This window comes from Sceloporus undulatus, chromosome 2, assembly GCF_019175285.1.
Source record: "Sceloporus undulatus isolate JIND9_A2432 ecotype Alabama chromosome 2, SceUnd_v1.1, whole genome shotgun sequence".
Classification (NCBI taxonomy): domain Eukaryota; kingdom Metazoa; phylum Chordata; class Lepidosauria; order Squamata; family Phrynosomatidae; genus Sceloporus; species Sceloporus undulatus.
Window position 1 is genome coordinate 251,324,393 of NC_056523.1, and position 7,724 is coordinate 251,332,116.

General features: G+C 39.4%; 1 protein-coding gene and 1 long non-coding RNA gene across 3 annotated transcripts in view; one reads left to right on the plus strand and one right to left on the minus strand.

Moving 5' to 3' along the window:
* The window catches only part of AGTPBP1 (ATP/GTP binding carboxypeptidase 1), a 93,714-nt gene extending 90,994 nt beyond the window's left edge, over positions 1-2,720 (minus strand). Inside the window, exon 1 of the mRNA XM_042455268.1 lies at positions 2,700-2,720. The gene's annotated coding sequence lies outside the window, so the exon portion shown is untranslated. The remainder of the gene's footprint in view (positions 1-2,699) is intronic.
* Positions 2,721-2,740: 20 nt separating this feature from the next.
* On the plus strand, positions 2,741-7,450 carry LOC121924132. 2 transcript variants are annotated; one of them, XR_006102532.1, is made up of 3 exons: positions 2,741-3,035; positions 5,235-5,318; positions 7,342-7,450. It is a non-coding gene; the product is annotated as an uncharacterized LOC121924132 (long non-coding RNA). The 2 variants fall into 2 exon arrangements; XR_006102533.1 differs by having other exon boundaries at positions 5,238-5,318.
* The last annotated feature ends 274 nt before the right edge of the window (positions 7,451-7,724 follow it).

Below are 7,724 nucleotides of genomic sequence, written 5' to 3' on the forward strand. Positions count from 1 at the left end.
GCTATTCCAGTGAATCGGTCATGTCCATCTGTAAGGTGCTATGTTTCATTCTCTAGTCAGTGCAGAGCACACATCCAGTAGGATGGGTTTATCCTGATCCTCACCAACCAGTGCAAAGAAAGTATCACATCCCTTTTTTTCTTCTTTTCACATCAAGCCACCACCACCACCTCCATTTTTGAATATGTTGCCTGATATAGCAGTTTTTTGACCTCTCTCCTTTAGCTATGGAAAACTGTAGCATTTTAACAAGCATTGGGAGAACAATGGGTCCAGTGGGGAAGAGAAAGGAGTCCCACCTGATCCTGCACAAGCACCTGCCTGCAATAGTCACTCAGTCTTCAGTGGCCACTACCACATTCAGCAATCTTTGGAGTTTCGTTCCTAAATATTGTTTGTACAAAAAACAGGGTTCTTCCATATCCTTGCATGTACTTAATGCTGTTTCTGGCTAAGTAACAATATTAAGAACTGAATGTCAGAAACAGATAAAATGACACCAGATCTATTTATCAATCAGTCTCTCTGTTGTTAACTGCCCTCAAGTCAATCTTGACTCACGACGACCCTATGGATGAGACATTTTCAAGACCCTCTGTCCTCTACTGCCCTCCTTAATTCCTGCAACCCCATGACTTCCTTAATAGAGCCCAACCATCTAGCATGTGGCCTTCCTCTTTTCCTACTTCCCTCCACCTTTTCTAGCAATATTGTCTTTTCCAATGAGTCCTTCTTTCATGATGTGTCTGAAGTAATACAGCCTCAGTTTGGTCATTTTGGCTTCCAGGAAAGTTTCTGGCTTGATCTGCTCTAGGACCCATTTGTTTGTCCTTTTGGCTGTCCATGAGATCCTCAGCACTCTTCTTCAGCACCTTATCTCAAACGAATAGATTTTCTTCCTATCTTCTTTCTTAACTGTCCAGCTCCCACATCCATACATGGTAATAGGGAATACAATGGCTTGCATGATTCTAACTTTTGTGCTCAGTTGTATATCTTTGCATTTTAGAATCTTTTCTAGTTCTTTCATAGCTGCCCTCCCCATTCTTAACCTTCTTCTGATTTCCTGGCTGCAGTCCCTATTTCTTTCAATGTTTGATCTCAGGTATGGGAATTATTTTACTTTGTTCTTTGATCTTCCTTAGTTGATGTTCCATGTTTGTGAGATTTTCTGCTTGTTTTATGGTGTCATCTGCATATCTTAGATTGTTGCTATTCCTTCCTCCTATTTTCACTCCTCCTTCTTCTGTGTCCAACTTGCTTTTCTTACAATATGTTCTGCATAGAAGTTGAACAGGTAGGGTGATAAGATGCAGCCTTGCCTGAGCCCTTTGCCAATTGGGAACCATCCTGTTTCTCCATGTTCTGTTCTGATAGTACCCTCTTGTCCTGAATACAGATGTGTTGGCACTCCCATGTCTTTAAGAGCGTTCCATAGCCTTTCATGATCTATGCAGTCAAGGGCTTTGCTACAGTCTATAAAGCACATGCTGGTTTTCTTTTGGAATTCCCTTGTGTGCTCCATTAGCCATCTTATGTTTGCATTGTGGTCCCTAGTGCCTCTTCCTTTCCCGAATCCCACTTGAACCTCTGGATGGCTGGAGTCTATGCTGCAGAATTTTGAGCATGCATATCCTTGCATGTAGTTAATGCTGTTTTTGGCTAAGTAACAATATTAAGAAGTGAATGTCAGAAACAGATAAAATGACACCAGATCTATTTATCAGTCAGTCTCTCTATATGCCACCATTTCCATCCTAAATGATTCAAGCACACCTTTTAGGCTGACAAAACACACTTACAAAATGAAATAAATGTAAACAAATGTATATACTTGGGACAAGTCTATATACTTCCTAACATCAAATCTTGCAAATACAGAGGTAACAATTCTAAATTGCAATTCACAGTGCGCCACATTATTGGGTTACAAAACCAGTGAGGACAAGTATCCCCACGCCTCCTATACACCAGTAAAAACACTGATCTAATGTTGTCAGTGTATTCCTAATTCTAATCTAATTCACAACCAAATTAAGAAACATTTGGATGGGGGGGGGGGAGGGGAGAGAAATGGAAAATATATATATATAGATATATATAGATATATATACACACACACACATATATATATACTTATGTATAATTAAAACTAAAGTTAAAACACAAATACTAAAAGAGTAAACTGAAACAGTAAACACTAACACAAAAGGGATCCCCCCTCATTCCAATAATAATAAAGAAAACAACCCAAACGATATTTTACCATTACACTTTTAATTAATTCATGGAATCATGGGTCCAGAACACACTGCAGAAAATAATCCAGTTTGATACCGTTCTAACTGCCCTGGCTCAATGTCTCACAAAACTACATCTCCCCCAATCCCCTTGCATTGAGCCAGGGCACTTAAAGCAGTGTCAAACTGGGTTATTCCATGCTGCAGTGTGATTTGGACCTAAGGACTGATAGAGTTGGGAGAGACCACAAGGGCCATGCAGCACAACCCCATTCTGCCATGCAGGAAATCTCAAAGATGAAAGACATAGACATACACACATACATTGACTTATTTCATTTTTAGGCCGCCTTTCTGCCAAAAACATTTTAAACAGGCTTCCAGCAACAAAAATAACATAAAATAAAAGTCCAAATGGACTACCAGGGCTGTCCTCTCAAAACCCCCAAACTCACACACCTCTTTGTTTTCTTAGCTCTATGTGGGAACGGAAGTGGAGTCCCCCTACTTCCGGCGCCTGTTGGCTTTGGGCAAGTGCAGTAAGGCGCGTCCGCTCTGTCTCTCTCGCTCTCTATGGTTTGCGCCGGTGCGACAGGCAAAGAGAAGGGTCTCTGTCTGCGGCCAGTAGGGCTTTGGCTCCGCCCCCTTTTCCCCTTCTCTCTGCCTGTCGTCGCGCGCTGCCGGTCGGAGGAGTAGCGTCTACGGAGGCCGAGGAGGCTCACCTGGCCTGAAAGGGCGAGTGGGAGGCCCGCATACATCCCCTCTCAGTCAGTGGTTTCCCTGGGGGCTGCCAAGGTATCCTTATGAAGGGAAGGGATGTCAAAGCAATGGCAGTTGTGCGGCTCCATGGCCCCCTAGCACTCATGCCAAGCTATTAAAGGGTTTCCTTGGCAAGATTCCTTCACAGGGCTGTGGTCTTTTATTATTATTATTATTAATTGTTATATTGTTGTTGTTACACTTCTCTAACAGTATTGTATATTATTATTTTATTATTTTATTTATTATTATTTATATTATTATTACACTTCCCTATTTAGCAGTATTGCTTTATTATTATTATTATTATTATTATTATTATAGGATTTATTTATATACCGCCCTATCACTTATTATTATTACACTTCCCTCTTTAGCAGTATTACTTTATTATTATTTATGACATTATTGTTATTGTTATTATTCTCTCTTTAGCAGTATTGCATATTATTATTATTATATTGTTATTATTATTATTACACTTCCCTCTTTAGCAGTATGGCATGCACCAATACAATCCCATTTAACAATTTAACCATTTAGAATTATTATACTTATTAGCAACAGTCTCAACGTAACTCACATTGTTATAATAATAATAATAATAATAATAATTTATTTATATTCCGCCTTTTCCCAAAGGAATCAAGGCGGATTACAGAACAAATATAAACAATAAAATATAATAAAGGATAAAAATTCACAATTGTAAACAATCCCATACCCCAGCCCTCCCCAATCTTAGGAATTTAGGAAAATTAACAGCTAAAAAGCAATAAAAATAAAAATTAAACAATTTAAGTAAAAATTAAAATTCATTTTTAAAAAATTAAATACTTTTTTTCCTAAAATTAGGGGTAAATTTGAGATGCAACAAGTATCTTTTTATTGGGGGAATGGGGCCATCAATGTCTGTGAGGGGAGCCTCATCTGAAAGGGCTAATCTGGAAAGGCCTGCCGAAAGAGATCCATCTTGACAGCCTTTTTAAAGGCTTCTAGACTGGTAATAATAATAATAATAATAATAATAATAATAATAAATTTATTTATATCCCACCCCTCTGTGCAATGCAACCAAGGTGGCTTACAACATTAAAATAATAATAATAATAATAATAATAATAATAATAATAATAATAATAATTTATATTTTCCCATCTCTCCCGAATGGATCGAGCCGGGATTACAACCCATAAAATACATACAAGAACACATCAATAAAATACAATAAAAATAATTACATTAAAACTAGCTCATCATCATACAGCAATACAATGCAATCACATGGTGATCAGAAAGTAGAACAGTATTTCTTACACGAGGTCAAGGGGCTATGCTCACCGGAAGAGATCCGTCTTAAGTGCCCTCTTGAAGGCTTCCAAGGAGGCAATAAGATGGATCTCTTCTGGGAGACTATTCCATAATTTCGGAGCAACCGCAGTGAAAGCTCTTTGGGAAGTCATTACAAATAATGAGAGCCATTAGGGCTGAAGGGCGGGATATAAATACCTAAATAAATAAATAAAATAAAATAAATCTGGTTGGTTGATGTTCTAATAGATTCTTCCCAGATGTTCTGAGAGTGTGGAGCAGATTATGTAAGGAGAGGCGTTCCCGCAAGTAACTCGGACCCAAGCCATGTAGGGCTTTAAAGGTAATGACCAACACTTTGTATTGCGCCCGGAAGCTAATTGGCAGCCAGTGAAGAGATTTTAAAACCGGTGTTATGTGGTCAAACCTGGATGAACCGGTGACCAATCTGGCTGCCACATTTTGAACCAATTGAAGCTTCCAAACTTGGTACAAGGGTAGCCCAATGTACAGTGCATTACAGAAATCAAGACGAGAGATTACCAGTGTGTGTACCACTGTTTCAAGGTCCTTTTGGTCCAGGTAGGGATGCAATTGACATATCAACTGAAGTTGGTACCAAGCATTCCTGGCCGTCGCTTCCACTTGAGATGATAATTGTAGAGACGAATCCAGGAGTACTCCCAAACTGCGAACTTTGTCCTTTAGGGGAAGTATGCACTAAAATATACAATCCCAGGACTCTCAGTCCTGCCCTCCCTTAAAATACAATTAAACAAGCTAGAATTTTAAAACATTCTTAAAATAATAACAATATAAACAATACACAATAGCAGTAGTAGGACCAGGGTCAACAAATTTGATTTTCTTTTTAGTAGCCGGGTGTCTATTCAGGAAAGGCCTAATATGATGGATCTCGTCCAGCAGGTCGTTCCAGAGCCTAGGAGCGGCAGATGAATACTGGCTATACTTTTTCCTTTGACTGCCCTCCTTGTATGTCCAGAGTTTGTAAGTAAACATGTGTTTACTTAGCCCATTGGTTGTTATTCTTCTATTTTCTTTTTCATAAAGGCTTTCCCCACCGTTTTGCTCCTTTATGTTTCACCCGAGATAGTCGCTTTGACAAGTTTTACATTGTTTTAACCCTCTTTCCTTCTTCTTTTTTATTTTTCCCTTCATTTTGTGTGTGTGTGTGTGTGTGTGTGTGTATACACACAAGATCTAGAAGAGTTTATTCCTGATGTTTCACCAGCATCTAAAATAATAATAAAACTTTTAGTTGTATCCCACTTTTCTACTATAATAGCAATCAAAGCGGCTTACACATTAAAACAAAAACCAATACAATATATAATAAACAGTACATAATAATAATCTTACTCCCCTCCCTTAAAAAGGAATTAAATTTAATCTGTGGCTGGCATCTTCAGAGAATGCCAGCCGGAGATGCTGACGAAACATCAGGAATCAACTCTTCTAGAGCATGGCCTATACATAGCCCGAAAAACCCACCAAAAAAATATGGATGCCGGCCATGAAAGGCTTCAACTTCACATACAGTATATACAAGAGTTCACACTCTAAATCCCCAAGAGAGGTAAAACATAAACAAGCAGATCAATTTTCAATAAACAAACCAGCAAACCACCATTTGACCCTTCCTTCCTTCTCTACTTATATTAGTTTTTTAAAAAAATATGTTCATTATGATAGTGTCTGTAACGTCTAACGTTATCTTGTTCTTCTAAATTTTACTTTTGGTTTTTCAGTTACTTTTCTTCCTTACCTTCTCTTCCCTCTATCCTGCTCACATTTCCACTTTCCAAAACCTTTTGCTTTATTCCCCTCATCTTTCTATCTCTTTATCTACCTCACTCATTATCTCTCTTCCTTTTTAATCCACTTATCTCTCTACTCTTACCTGTCACCTTACCTGTGTATACCTCCTTTCATATAATTCCTACTAACAAGGCCAATGCAATTTTAGGCTGCATCAATAGAAGTATAGGGTCTAGATCAAGGGAAGTCAAGTGCCACTATATTCTGCTGGTCAGGCCCCACCTGGAATATTGTGTCCAGTTCTGGGCACCACAATTCAAAAAGGACATTGAGAAACAGGAGCTGTCCAAAGGAGGGCAACTAAAATGGTGAAAGGTCTGGAAACCAATGCCCTACGAGGAACGACTTAGGGAGCTGGGGATGTTAACCTGGAGAAGAGAAGATTAAAGTGATATGATAGCCCTGTTCAAATATTTGAAGGATTTGTATTGAGGAGGGAACAAGCTTGTTTTCTGCTGCCAGAGACTAGGACCCCAAGCAGTGAGCAAACTGCAGGAAAAGAGATTCCACCTCAACATAGGAGGAACTTCCTGACAGTAAGGGCTGTCCACAGTGGAACAAACTCCCTCGGAGTGTAGTGGGAGTCTCCTTCCTTGGAGGTCTTCAAGCAGAGGCTGGATGGCCATCTGTCAGGGAGGCTTTGATTGGGATTTCCTGCATGGCAGGGGGTTGGACTGGATGGCCTAGTGGCTCTTCCAACTCTATGATTCATGATTCACTTCCTCATACCCTCGCATCTTCTCTAAACCATCTTCACTGCTTTTTGCTTTTTCTTTATAACCTTTCCAACCTTTTTCTTTTTCTTCTACTTTTCCTCTTTTTGTCATTATCATATTAATTTGACCTCCTTATCTCTTCCCCTTTCAACCCTTTCTTGTTCTTCTTCCCGTCCACAGTTATGCGGTTTTTTTTGCCTTTGCTCCCCTGAGCGGAGATAGTGTAACTCGCCCAAGGTCACCAGTGCGTTTCATAGCCAAGCTGGGAATTCAAACCCTGGTCTCCAGCGTCACAGTCCAACACTCAAACCTCTACAACATGGCTATCATACCGTCCTTGAATCCCACGGTGGAAGGAAGGCGGGAAATAAATCCTTGAAATAAATAAGATAAATAAATACCCACCACCATCCCTGCCCTGCGCTTTCAAAAACTGACATTTGTCTCTCCGTTTTTGGTGTTCCGTGTCTGTGCAGGTGTCAGATCATGGTTATGAAGGCTTCAGTAGAAGACGATGATTCAGGATGGAGCTCAACATACCAGAGAAGATGGAGAAGAGTAACACAAGCTGGGTAAGATTACCCAGAGTTGAAGATTGCTGTAGAGGTAAATCACCTATGCAGGTGGATGCAAGCGGTGTACCCAAACTTTTTACCCTTGGGGGACATCCCCCCTTTACATTACATGGTATGTCATGCCCCCCACAACATAGTTTTTTATTATCTGCCCGCAACTCATGGTGACCTACATAGCATATGATAAAAATATTTGTTTATTTAATTGCGTTATTTTATTTGCACATTCCTGTATATTCCTATTTAATATTTTACCAGGAAATAACATTGTTCAAATTATAACA